The 13,584-nt window shown below is 34.0% G+C and overlaps 1 non-coding gene across 1 annotated transcript; it reads right to left on the bottom strand.

The window, feature by feature from the left end:
* Positions 1-979: 979 nt before the first annotated feature.
* Positions 980-1,113, bottom strand: LOC117086507. The gene has a single exon (XR_004438406.1). It is a non-coding gene; the product is annotated as a small nucleolar RNA SNORA70 (small nucleolar RNA).
* Between the last annotated feature and the right edge of the window lie 12,471 nt (positions 1,114-13,584).

The following is a 13,584-nucleotide window of genomic DNA, read 5'->3' as shown; positions in this document are numbered from 1 at the left end:
GACCCAGGGGGAGATAACTCAATCATGGGGTCTTGTCTTTCCTGTGCTATTCTCATGATAACAAGTAAGTCTCAAAAGATCTGATGGGTTTATCAGGGGTTTCTGCTTTTGCTTCTTCCTCATTTTTCTCTTGCCTCTGCCATGCAAGAAGTGCTTTTCACCTTCTGCCATGATTCTGAGGTCTCCCCAGCCATGTGGAACTATAAGACAAATTGAACTTTGTTTTCTACCCAGTTTCGGGTATATCTTTACCAGCATGAAAATGAACGAATACAGATTTGCATGGCACTAGTCACTACTAATGTTGAACATCTTTTCATGTACTTATTTGCCATTTGCATATCAACTTTGAAGAAATGTGTATTTAAATATTTTACTTACATTTTACTCATTTTTTCTTTTTGCTTTTAAGTTTCAAAAGTTATTTGAATTTTTTTTAATATACTAATAATGTTTATTGAGGGAATCAGGATAAAACTAAAATAACAGACTTAAAGTACGTAAGAAAGAGGGGTAATTGAAGTGAAAGCATTTTTTTTGTTGTTGTTTTTCTTTTTTTTTTTTAGGTGGACAGGAAGTAGAATTTATTGGTGAGTATTAAGAGGGGACAGCACAGTGGAAGCCCTCATGAATGCAGGGCCTGCCACTTGTCCAGAGCGCCACGATTGGGAACGTACTTGACGTATCTGGGATGAGCCACTTCTCAGCCACCATGTCTTCAAATTCATTGGCATTGAACTTGGTGAAGCCCCACTTCTTTGAGATGTGGATCTTCTGGTGGCTGGGGAGCTTGAACTTGGCCCTGCACAGGGCCTCAATCACATGCTCCTTGTTCTGCAGTTTGGTGTGGATGGACATAACTTGGCCAATGTGAACCCTGGCCACAGTGCCCTGGGGCTTTCCAATGGCACCTCGCATGCCTCTTTGGAGCCTACACTGGTGTAGTGCAAGGTCAGAAACATGAACATCCATCTGAAAGGACTGTCTCCAAAGTCCCTTAGAGCAACCCATACAACAAACAGGCTGCATCACTACCAGGGAAGCTGCTGTTTGCAGCCATTGCACACTGGGCCCCCATGAGGAAAGGAACTCAGTCGGCTTAATTGGCTGCAGGAAGTTATCTGAATATTCTGGATATTAATTCCTTATAATATACATGATTGGCAAATATTTTATCCTGTTATGTATTTAGGTTGTTATTTCACATTCTTGATATTGACTTTTGATTTATAAAAATTGGTAATTTTAACAAAGTTTAATTTGTCTATTTGTCCTTTTGTTGGTCATACTTTTGGTTGTATGTCTAAGGATCCATTGCCATATATAAGATTGAAATCACACTTCTATGTTTTCTTCTAAGAGTTTCATTGTTTTAATTTATATGTTTAGGTAATTAATTTATTTTGTATTAATTTTTATATGTGAAGTAAAGTAGGGGTTCAACTTTATTTTTTTGCATATGGAAAACTAGTTGTGCCAACATCATTTGTTAGAGAAATTATTTTTCTTCAATTTAATGGATTTAATCCCTTGTCAAAAATGAGTTGACCATTATTTCGACTCTACTATGGATTTTATCATATTCTGTCATGAGGATAGACATGGCCTATATGTCAATGCCTTGCCAGTTCCACACTGTTTTGATTACTATAGCTTTGTAATAAATTTTGAATTGGAAATATGTGAGTCATACAACTTTGTATTTTTTTCAGGAGTTTTTGTTTTTGTTTTGTTTTACTATTCAAGGCCACTAGCAATTAATATGAAACAACTAGACTGACTGTTTTGTTTTGGACTAGAGACTGTTGGAATTTTGATAAGGATTACAATAAATTTATAGAAGTCTTACAATTTTAACACTATTGATTTTCTTTTCATAAACCTGGAATGTCTTTTCATTTATTTAGGTCTTTAATTTATTTCAGCAATGTTTTATAGTTTCAGTATGTAAGTGTTTCACTACCTTGGATGAATGTATTTCTGTATATATTTTTCCTAATAGTGCTATTGTAAATGGCATTGCTTTCTTAATTTGCCTTCCAGATTGTTCATTGCTGTTATACAGAATAACAACTGATGTTGTGTGTTGATCTTATAACCTAAAATTTTGTTGAGATAGCTTGTTAACTCTAGAAGCTTTCTTAAGGATTATTTGAAATTATATATGTAATTTCAATATATATGTAATTTCTATATATATATTCATGAATTAAAATATGACTATAATGTATATGTATTAATATATGAATATATATACACATGAATACATGTGTACAATACATATATGAATAAAAATATAAAAACATATATATAAAAATCAGGCTATCTATTAAAATAGACATTTTGAACAATAGATTCAAGGTGTTGTTCCATCTATTATTGAAAAATGGGGTATTGAAGTCTCCAGCTATCATTGTAACATGGATATTGAAGTCTCCATCTACAATTTTAAAATGTCTATTTTTTTTTAATTTGGTAAATGTTTGCTTCCATATATCTTAAGCCTCTTTTGTTTGGTGTAATTATGTTTATAATTGGTAATCTTTTGATGAATTAAGATTTGTATCAATATATAATAGCCTTTTTGTCTCAAGTAATATCAAGAACATGGGATTGACTCAAAAATAGACATATAACAATAAAAGAGTTCAAAAGCCGACTGTTACATGTAGTCAATTTATGCCATAATTGAGACTGTATTGCAATGAAGAAGGGATAAACTTCTCAGTAAATGATGCTGGGCAATAAGAAGTCCATCTAGAAAACATGTGCCTTCTTTCTTAACTGAAACAATAAGCAAATTCAATTCCTGTGAAATCATAGATTTAATTTTAAAAACAACTTGGCAGATGATATAGGAAAATGTCTAAATTTGCTTAGCCTAAACAAATATATCTTCAACAAGACACATCCATTAAGTACAGGATAGTTAAATTGGAATTCTTAAAATTAGAAACACAACGCTTAAAATTTACATACTCAAAATATATTTAAATGAAACATATAACAGTTTTTGTATTTTTTTAACAATTATTTTTATTAATACTTAATAAAAATAAATGATCATTGAATGAAAATATTAGCAAAATAGCTGAAGAAGTCCACACACAAAAAATATCTAAATGGCTGATAATCCTATGAGAAACAAGAAATCAATATCATTCATTAAAAAACAAGTTTTTGTTAAATCTAAAATGTGATATTAGTAATCACAACTCAGAAGGCATTAAGAAAAAGAAAAAAGACTGACAATAAAGATAATAAAATGTTAATGTTGCACAAGAAATATATATATATATTTTATATAGATAGGATATAACAAGCAATAGACACCAGAAATAGCCTTAAACACTCTGAAAGCTAGATGACCAGTGACAACACTGTTTTTGAAAGTCGTAAGGTCAATAAGTGCTTTATTCAACAGACTATGATTCTATGACTGAAGTTAAATCAATCACTAAACACATCATTTCTAAAAGTTTGCTAATCCCTGACTTCCACCAACCAAAAATTCCTGTATAAATTTGATTTTTTTTTATATTTAGAAACGCTGAAACTTGAAAGCACATCCTTTGGATATCAAAAACTTAGAATACTTTTGGCTTCACATATTGACCTGAAGGTTCTTCTTTTGAAGATAAGAACATGAACAAGGATAAGGAACAACTGGAATTTTTATGTATTTCTGATAAGATAATAAAGAGAAGTAACCTTTTTGGAAAACCACTGGGCAGCATTGACTAAAATTGAGAACAAGCCTGCTTGTAATGCAGTAATTCTAGTACTATGTATTACACAATAATAATGATTGTATAATAGAGGTTTTATCATCTTAATTTATCATAGTCAAAATTGTAAATATCTCAAATATGAATAATGAAAATAATAGATTATTAAATTATGCTGGATTCATACAATGGAATACAATTTACAAAAAAGCCTATAGAAATAATTTGAATTAATATCACAGACATACTGAACACAGCACATGTGGTATGATTTTATTTATGCAAAGCTCATAAATAAAAAAAACTCAGTTGATTTGTGTATTTTACTAAATGTGTATTGTCCTTTAGAAAATATATATAGTTAAAAAAATAATTACTATGAAAGGAACCGAATTAAATACAAACAAAAACCATTTATAGTATAATCAATGTAAACCAAAGATACAGAGATTTATTTAAAAAAAAAAAAAAAACACTTTTAAAAGTCACTCTACCTTGAAAATCAAATACGAAAAACTAACAGTTGATTTCTATATGATGAACTTGGGCCAACGCTCCATTTACCTCACTTCCTCCAGCAGCACCAAGTGCAGGTCTAACCGGAAACCCATGAAAGCAATTCACATGCCTGGTATTGGTGTTAACTCATTCCTGTATCTATAAGACTTTGAAATGGCTAGATATTTCCTGTTTCTTGGTGCACAATTATGCTGGCAAATCGCGACACATATCTTTAAATAATTAAAATAAGTATTGAAATTACTTGCAGTGACTTTCCCCCCCATTCAATGGTATCCAGCCTACAGTCATTGGGTTTATAAGTGCAAATTGGCTCAGATATCAAAATTGAGTACGAAATAATTTTTTTTATTGGAGTGGTTGATAATATCTTCCTATATTTTTTATTCTACAAATTGAGCAAAACTTTAGTCTTCTGACCAACTATCTTTTTTTTTTTTTTTTTTTTGAGGCGGAGTCTAGCTCTGTCGCCCAGGCTGGAGTGCAGTGGCCGGATCTCAGCTCACTGCAAGCTCCGCCTCCCGGGTTCCCGCCATTCTCCTGCCTCAGCCTCCCAAGTAGCTGGGACTACAGGCGCCCGCCACCTCGCCCAGCTAGTTTTTTGTATTTTTAGTAGAGACAGGGTTTCACTGTGTTCGTCAGGATGGTCTCGATCTCCTGACCTTGTGATCCGCCCGTCTCTATCTTAACCCTGAAAACTGATCCATTAATTCATGCCAGAGCTTCCTTTAGGTCAAGACACTATAAATGCCAATTTCTTATTGCTTTTATTTTATCACTTTGCATACAATAACAATCGGCTTCTATAATCTGAGATCCTGGAACCATTATTAATAGCAGACATTTCATGTTCATACAGCAGCCTTCTCTGTCATCTTGCTTTGCATAGAGCAATCACTAGAAGTTTCTCAAAGAAGCAAGTGCTGACATTTTCAATGTCCTCAATCTGTTAATATTCTAATAGCTTGTTTTTTTCCCCTTTTCCACATATCTAATGATATTTTCCTATTAGTATGCAAATATAATTGAGACTTAAACTAGTTAATTGTCAAGTTGAGTAACGTTTTATTTGTAATTTCAGAAGAATGCTGAATTTTCTGCTACCATGGGATTATGTGTGCCCTCTAGATCAACATATTTCATTCCATTCCCATCTATCTAGACTCAAGCCAACCAATTCAGAGGTTCTATCGCTACTAGAATATTCATATAATGTTGAATTTGATATGCCTATTGTACTGCATTTAATCACATATACCTATTTCTAGCTGCTACTGTTCTCTGTGAGTGATGTTAAAGAAGTGCTCTCGGAAAGGTACTTTTTTTTTTTTTTTTTGAGACAGAGGGTCACTCGGTCACCCAGGCTGGAGTGCAGTGGCATGATCTAGGCTGACTGCAACACCCACCTCCTGGGTTCAAGCAATTCTTCTGCCTCAGCCTCCGGAGTAACTGAGATTATAGGTGCACCCAACCACACCCAGCTAATTTTTGTATTTTTAGTAGAAACAGGGTTTCACCATATTGACCAGGCTGGTCTCAAACTCATGACCTAGGCAATCTACCTGCCTTGGCCTCCCAAAGTGCTGGGATTATAAGCCTGAGCCACTGTGCAGGGCCAAAAAGGTACATTTTTATCATTAAACTACATTTTGGTCTTGCTTGCTCTAGGGACTTTCTATAAAATTGTGTCTGTGGCAAATTGAATAATATTGCAGGATCTGGTGAACAATTGACCTTTATTTTTGAACATTTTTCATGTACTTTTGAAATAACCACTGCATGAAAAGAGTTAAGCAGCTAAATTGACTTCTTGTGTATACCATTTGCACACAAATCAAATATTCCGGCTTTCAGTATATCTTTTCCTGATTTTATTTGCTCAGTTTTGGATAAAAGTTCTGAAAGCTGGTAATCTATTGAGAAAAATAAATACTTCTATCACTCTATGTTCTAAAAGGCATAAGCTGTATGAAGCTCAAAGCGTCTCCCCATAAAAATAAATACAAGAAAAAAAGATAATTTATACAAATTAATTTTCAAGTTATTTAAGTTGTGTTTGCTTAGTGTAGAAGATAATTGCTTTTCTAATTAATATAGTTACTATTTCTTGAGATTATTTTCTTTAGAGTTGTTAGACTTTCTTGTATATGCTTTTGTTGGACTTCTTTAAAAAATGTTAAATACAGGTGTAAGCTACTTTTTTCAAAAAAGGAAAGCAATTTAAAAATTCAAACATTGTTAGATTATGTCGTGCTTTTCTTTTTTTCTTTTTCTTTTTCTTTTTTTTTTTTTTTTTTTTTTGAGATGGAGTCTGGCTCTGTCGCCCAGGCTGGAGTGCAGTGGCCGGATCTCAGCTCACTGCAAGCTCCGCCTCCCGGGTTCCCGCCATTCTCCTGCCTCAGCCTCCCAAGTAGCTGGGACTACAGGCGCCCGCCACGTCGCCTCGCTAGATTTTTGTATTTTTTTTTAGTACAGACGTGGTTTCAACGTGTTAGCCAGGATGGTCTGGATCTCCTGACCTCGTGATCCGCCCGTCTCGGCCTCCCAAAGTGCTGGGATTACAGGCTTGAGCCACCGCACTCGGCCTGTAGTGCTTTTCAATAAACTTGAGATGTAGACTAATAATGGTTTTGTTTTGTTGCTTACATTTAGCTGTGAAATGTATTCAGAGCTCTTCCATCAAACACAAAAACAAATTAAATTTTAAATTAAAAATTACTGGTGAAAACTTTTAAAATATTGTATTTTTGGGGGGAAGATGGAACTTAACTGCTGAGTTCAATTATAATAATATATTATTCCAATGAATTCCAAAATTAAACTTTTTACAAAATTTTATCACTTTCCATACATTTTTCTCCCTGCTTATTGACAAATACAGAAGTTTGGATTTGTGTTTATAGAAACACTTTATATAATGAGATTAAAAATATGAGAAGCTCATAAGTAGTAATTGGAAAATTACTATATGAGGTACTAGCTAATAAAACTAATAAATGTGTTAACTCGAATCTCACAACAAAAATTTCTGATCTGGTTCTTTGAAAAAACCTTAGGTCCAATTTATATAAAACACTCTTGCAATCAGCTTCCCAGTTTACTTATTTCTTTTGAAATAATTTACTCTCTCTTCCTTTTTTTTGCTGAGAAAATACTACTTCAAAGATAATGTTCATAAAACTGTGGTAAAAAGCTATACTTACCATAGTATTTCTCACCACATGGTTTTATATCACTGAGAAAAAATACTATATGGGTCAATTTTAATATTTGTAATAGAGAAATGATACATACCGAATTGATGTGCTGGTAAATGTGTAAAAATTGACTCTTCGTTGAGGGAGCTCTATTTATAGTGTTTGGCAATTTGTGTGATATAAATACTTCTAGCAGTGCTTATTTCAAGCTACCAGTATGACATATTGAAAACAAAGTTGCAAAAAGAAGCAACGTTCAATTCTGAATAAGATGCTTCCAGTACACCACACTTTACCTAAAATTGGAGTTTTGAGGTAAATATGTGATATTTTTTGTTAATAACTTTGTACATACAATAATATTAAACAATTTATTATAATTCAGACAGGTTACAACTCTAATCGTAGATTTTTAAAATCCTAATTACTCATAGCTTTGCTTGTTTATAAGTTCTACTATTTGAAAAGACCCGTATGCTACGTTTGCTATCGTCTAGCTTTCATTAAGTAGGCAGTAGTGGTAGGGACAGCAGAAGTAAAGTGAAGTTGTAACAGTAATGAAAAAGGGGTTAACTACTTTCTGCTAATGAAGTATCATAATACAACTCCAAGGCAGGCACCACATAAGAAGTAGGGAGGTTTACTACTTCAGTCAGAATTCCATTATATAATCAAAACTACTAGAAAAGATAAAAGACATGGAACTTATTGTAAGTGTGTGACCTTACATAATTGTACCAGTTAGTTAAACATTTATGTTCTTTTTAAAAAAAATCTTACTGGGACTAAATTTAGAAAGGCAGACAGTGGAAAGATAAAATGGATGTGTAATCGGGGGCGGGGGGGAGGGGAGAGAAAAAAATAAAACCCGTAAGAAAAACCTAGAAAATGTATTGGTCTTACGTTGCCTTCAAATCTCAAATTTTGTGATACAGGTGATCTGCTGGAGAATCTGTCCACTTTTATCATACGCTAAATATACCCCTGGTCCAGTAATTGGAGAAGCTGAAGGAGGGCATGGGATGAGCTGTGGACCCAAATGCTCTTGCAAACCTACAGAGTGAGCTAGCATTTTATCAAAAAGTTCATGGGCCACAGTAGAATCTGGGACTGTGATCCTTTTCTTATGACTAAGGCTTCACTTCTGCCTTCCAAAGCTCATGCAAGTTCACTTGGCCCATGTTCACCCAGGACAATATATAGAAGACATTTATTAGAGACATAGTTTTAGTTTAAAGAAACTGACATAACACAAATTCTCTACAGCTACAATGGTTTCTAATTGCTTTAAAAGTTAAGCAATGCATTCCAGTCAGTCTCAAAGATACAAATACTTCCAGGGGTTCTTTTTTTTTTTTTTCCACTCTTTAATCTCCATGTTTTCTTTCCAAATCTAATACATTTCTGTTAAGTAAGTTCTCCTAACTCAATATAGTTATTTTCATCTAAATTGAGTGTACAATTAGAAGATTTTTAGAGATCTAATAAAATTTTACTATTCTGGAGTTGAGGCTCTAAAATGAAAACAAATTCAAGATTGTTGATAGATAATTTGAGAAGAAACAATTGCCTATACAACCCACATTTTTTTTTTTAAGAATCTAAGTGGATATTAGATGAGCTTGTCCATTATTTATATTCTAATAAGGTGGATAAAGGAAAGAAAGTAATGTTAAATTGCTCAAGCATGACATGATTTGAAAGGATAACATGACCATAAGTCAGCTGTCAGATTATTTTGATCCCTAAACTTTTGATCCTATCCATTTTTCACAATTGTTTTGTGAACAATAAATTATATCCTCAAGTAGTCCTCGTCTATCTTCAGTTCTCAGAATGAATTTTAATCTAAGACAGTGAATTCTTTTTTTTTTTTTTTTTTTTTTTTTTTTTTTTTTTGAGAGGGAGTCTCGCTCTGTTGCCCAGGCTGGAGTGCACTGGCCGGATCTCTGCTCACTGCAAGCTCCACCTCCCGGGTTCACGCCATTCTCCTGCCTCAGCCTCCCGAGTAGCTGGGACTACAGGCTCCCGCCACCTCGCCCGGCTAGTTTTTTGTATTTTTTTTAGTAGAGACGGGGTTTCATCCTGTTAGCCAGGATAGTCTGGATCTCCTGACCTCGTGATCCGCCCGTCTCGGCCTTCCAAAGTGCTGGGATTACAGGCTTGAGCCACCGCGCCCGGCCTAATTCTTTTTTTTAAGCATACAAATATATTTAATGTAAGTTTTACATGACACAGTGTATTAGTCCATTTTCATGCTGCTGATAAAGACATACCCAAGCCTGGGTAATTTATAAAGAAAGAGGTTAAATGAACTCACAGTTCCACATGGCTGGGAGGCCTTACAATCATGGCAGAAGGTAAAAGGTATGTCTTATGTGGCAGCAGCAAGACAGAATGAGAACCAAGTGAAAGGGATTTCCCTTTATAAAACCATCAGATCTCATGAGACTTATTCACTACCATGAGAACAGGATGGGGGAAACTGCCCCCATGATTCAATTAATTCCCACCAGGTCCCTCCCACACAGGAGCTACAATTCAAGATGAGATTTGGGTGGGGACACAGCCAAACCATATCATTTTACCCCAGCCCCTCACAAATCTTATGTCTTCACATTTCAAAATCAATCATGCTTTCCCAACAGTCCGCCAAATTCTTAAATCATTTCAGCATTAACTCAAAAGTCCACAGTCAAAAGTTTCATTCAATACAAGGCAAGTCCCTTCCACCTATGAGCCTCTAAAATCAAAGGCAAGTTAGTTATTTCCTAGATACTATGTGGGTACAGGGATTGGGTAAATACACTCATTCCAAATGGGAGAAATGGGCGAAAACAAAGGACTAAGACAATTAATTCTTAGTTTATTCAAGACTGAAAGTCTTTGAGAAGTAAGCCTTGAACTAAATCTGTACCAGAAAAAGCATGATTGTAATTAACTGAGCCAATTTGATTTTATTATCTTGAGCAGAAGAACAAAGTGTAGGTTAGTTATTTACTGAATTTTTGGAGGCAAAAAAAGCAAAAAGTCACAATGAAAATGTAATGAAAAAGCAATAGAAACTTTGACAAATGAAATCCATGAATAAATTGAATAATAAGAAAAGCAACATATTTAAGCAGAAAAATTATCTTGGCCAGCAACTGTAACTCACAGATTACCTGCCAAGCAACTATTGCTTTTATCCAAAAGTCTAGGGCAGACAGCACATCTGTCCTGAATAAACATAATGAATGAGTTGCTAATGTAATATTTTGTGAATATTTAGGGTCTCCTGTGTTTTATGAGTCCTTGATGCATACTTGGTTCTTTTATCTTTCTCTATGTTCAGCATTCATTATGTGCTACTTTTTTTTTTTTAAATTTCAAACACTTTTTACAATCTACTTTATTCTACTATTATTTTCTGTAATAGAATAGAATATGTGTAAATAATACAGCAAATATACATAACAAATGTATTAGATCTTTTTTATTTGAAACAAATTATATATTAAAAGACAATTTTTCTATCAGAGGGGAAAATTATATTTAAAAGAACAAAAATGCATTTAGTTCTTAGTCACATTAAATACAGTGTTTAAGATCATGCATTAATTTAAATACCATATTTAAAATGGAGAGGTGGAGAAGCATTTCCAGGATAGTGTAGTAAGGGCCTCTGTAAAGCTATTCTTCCATTAGAGGAATCAGAACACTGGAAAAATTGTCAAAATCGACATTTTCAGGACTCTGCAAATTAATAAAAGATTTGACACAATTTGAGGAGTGTTTATTAAGAAATATAGCTGATTCCCATTAAAAACAGAGCAATATGAGGCATTTTAACTTGCCTGTACTACTCTCTGTCTCTAGATATGTGTTAATCTTGAAAGGCAGCATTTTTGTAACCATAGTTGTGAAAACCATCATCCCAGCAGCCACTGGAGTGAGTAGAATGGCTTTGGAGCTTCCCAACAGAGCCACATCTCCAGAGAACTATTATTATTTTAACTATTTGGAATCACATTGGGGGAAAAAAAAATGCCATTCATACAGATAGTCTTTATTTGAACCTGACTCAGAGATCATTCAACGAAAGATACTATTATTAGAACATTCGCTAAAAATAATTAGCTGCAAATTATTTATCACTGCAGTTACCCAAGATGGTAATACTAGTTTTGGCAAACAAACGCTGCTTTAAAAAATCTAAAAGAAAAATTTAGAAAATGAGATTTTTCATAGGAGAATTTGAGGACCTCTAAAATATTCTTGGGGATGTAGAAGGTCACATGTGTGAGCAGGTTGCACTTATGCCCAGGAAGGACAAGAGGAGGCCCTCATGTCTTATCTATGGCTGACTTGGAGGCTCTGGGCAAGCAGGAATTAAAGGCTAAGGCAGAGTTGAAAACTGATGGTGCCTTGAGAGAGTACCCAGCCACAAATACACAGAGCCTCTTGGCAAAGGGTGGAAAGCAGCTTAAAGGCATTAAGATAATCTCTATCTAATCAGTAGCTGATTAATTATGTAATCAAACAGAGACTTCAGAACCACACATGACAAAGAATACAGACTTTGTAGAATGAATCCAGGAAAATGATTAAACAAACAGTACCAATAACAACACAAATAGCAGCAACAACAAACCCCGGTAGTAGAATATTCTAATTCTAGAGTTGCCACATGTAATTATTTAAAATGTGCAGCTTCAACAACAATGATAATAATAACAAAATATGAGACATATGAGGAAACATAAAAACATGGTCAATAAAAGGAAACAAATCAGTAGAAACTCTTCTCGATAAAGCCCAGATGTCGAAATTACCAAATACTTTAAATCAGCTATTATAAATATTTTCAAAAAATTACAGAAAACTAGAAAGATTTTTTTAAAAGCTTAAGGAAAATGTCCTATCAAATAGAGGATAGTAATAAAAAGTTAGAAATTACCTTAAAAACACCAAAAGAAATTTAAGTGTTAAAAAGTTAAATAACTGAAATTAAAAAAAAAAAAATCACTAAAAATGCTAAACAACAGACTTTAACTGGCAGGAGAGAGACAAGTGAACTTGAAAACAGGTCAATTGAGCATATTTAGTCAGAGGCACAGAATGAAAGAAATTGAATATAATAAATAGAGTATCAATTTTTTTAAAAGTGAGACACCATTAAGTGTACCAATATGACATAATACTGCAGATGTAAGAGAGAAAACAATAGAAAAAATGTTTTAAAAATAACAACTGAAGCTTTTCAAAGTAGAAAAAATAATACAAATAATCTACACATCAAACTAGCTTAAAAAATTTCACATAAGGTAAATTCAAAGAGATCAATGCTTAAGCATATCAGCATTAAACTGTAGAAGAAAAAAAATCAAGGAAAGCATGATTTAACAAATACAATAATTGTCAATAAGATTAATAGCTGATTTTTCCACAAAAATTATGGAGGGCAGAAAGCAGAGAAATAACACAGTCACAGTGGTTAAAGAAAATACTGGGCCGGGCGCGGTGGCTCAAGCCTGTAATCCCAGCACTTTGGGAGGCCGAGACGGGCGGATCACGAGGTCAGGAGATCGAGACCATCCTGGCTAACACGGTGAAACCCCGTCTCTACTAAAAATACAAAAACTAGCCGGGCGAGGTGGCGGGCGCCTGTAGTCCCAGCTACTCGGGTGGCTGAGGCAGGAGAATGGCGTAAACCCGGGAGGCGGAGCTTGCAGTGAGCTGAGATCCGGCCACTGCGCTCCAGCCTGGGCGACAGAGCGAGACTCCGTCTCAAAAAAAAAAAAAAGAAAATACTGCCAATCAAAAACTTTATACCCAGCAAAACATTACTTCAAATCCTACAATAAAACAGACAGATTCTTCAGGGTAAAATAAAAACAGCAGACAGTAATTTGAGTCACACAACAGAATTAGGGCTGTATGGTAAGCTACACAAAAAAAATATAAAACATATAAAAGTAATAATTTTATCACTTTTTTTCTGCTATTTTTCTTTAACTTTATAAATTCATAATGATAAAACTATTCTGGGGCTTATAACATATGAAGGTATACTTTGTATGAAAATTATAGTACAAATGAGGGAAAAGAAATGAAGCTACATTAAATATATTTTTGTATATTATTAAAATTAAGTTGGT

Source organism: Trachypithecus francoisi, unplaced genomic scaffold (genome assembly GCF_009764315.1).
Source record: "Trachypithecus francoisi isolate TF-2019V2 unplaced genomic scaffold, Tfra_2.0 Lachesis_group1, whole genome shotgun sequence".
Classification (NCBI taxonomy): Eukaryota; Metazoa; Chordata; class Mammalia; order Primates; family Cercopithecidae; genus Trachypithecus; species Trachypithecus francoisi.
This window is presented reverse-complemented; position numbering and strand designations above follow the sequence as displayed.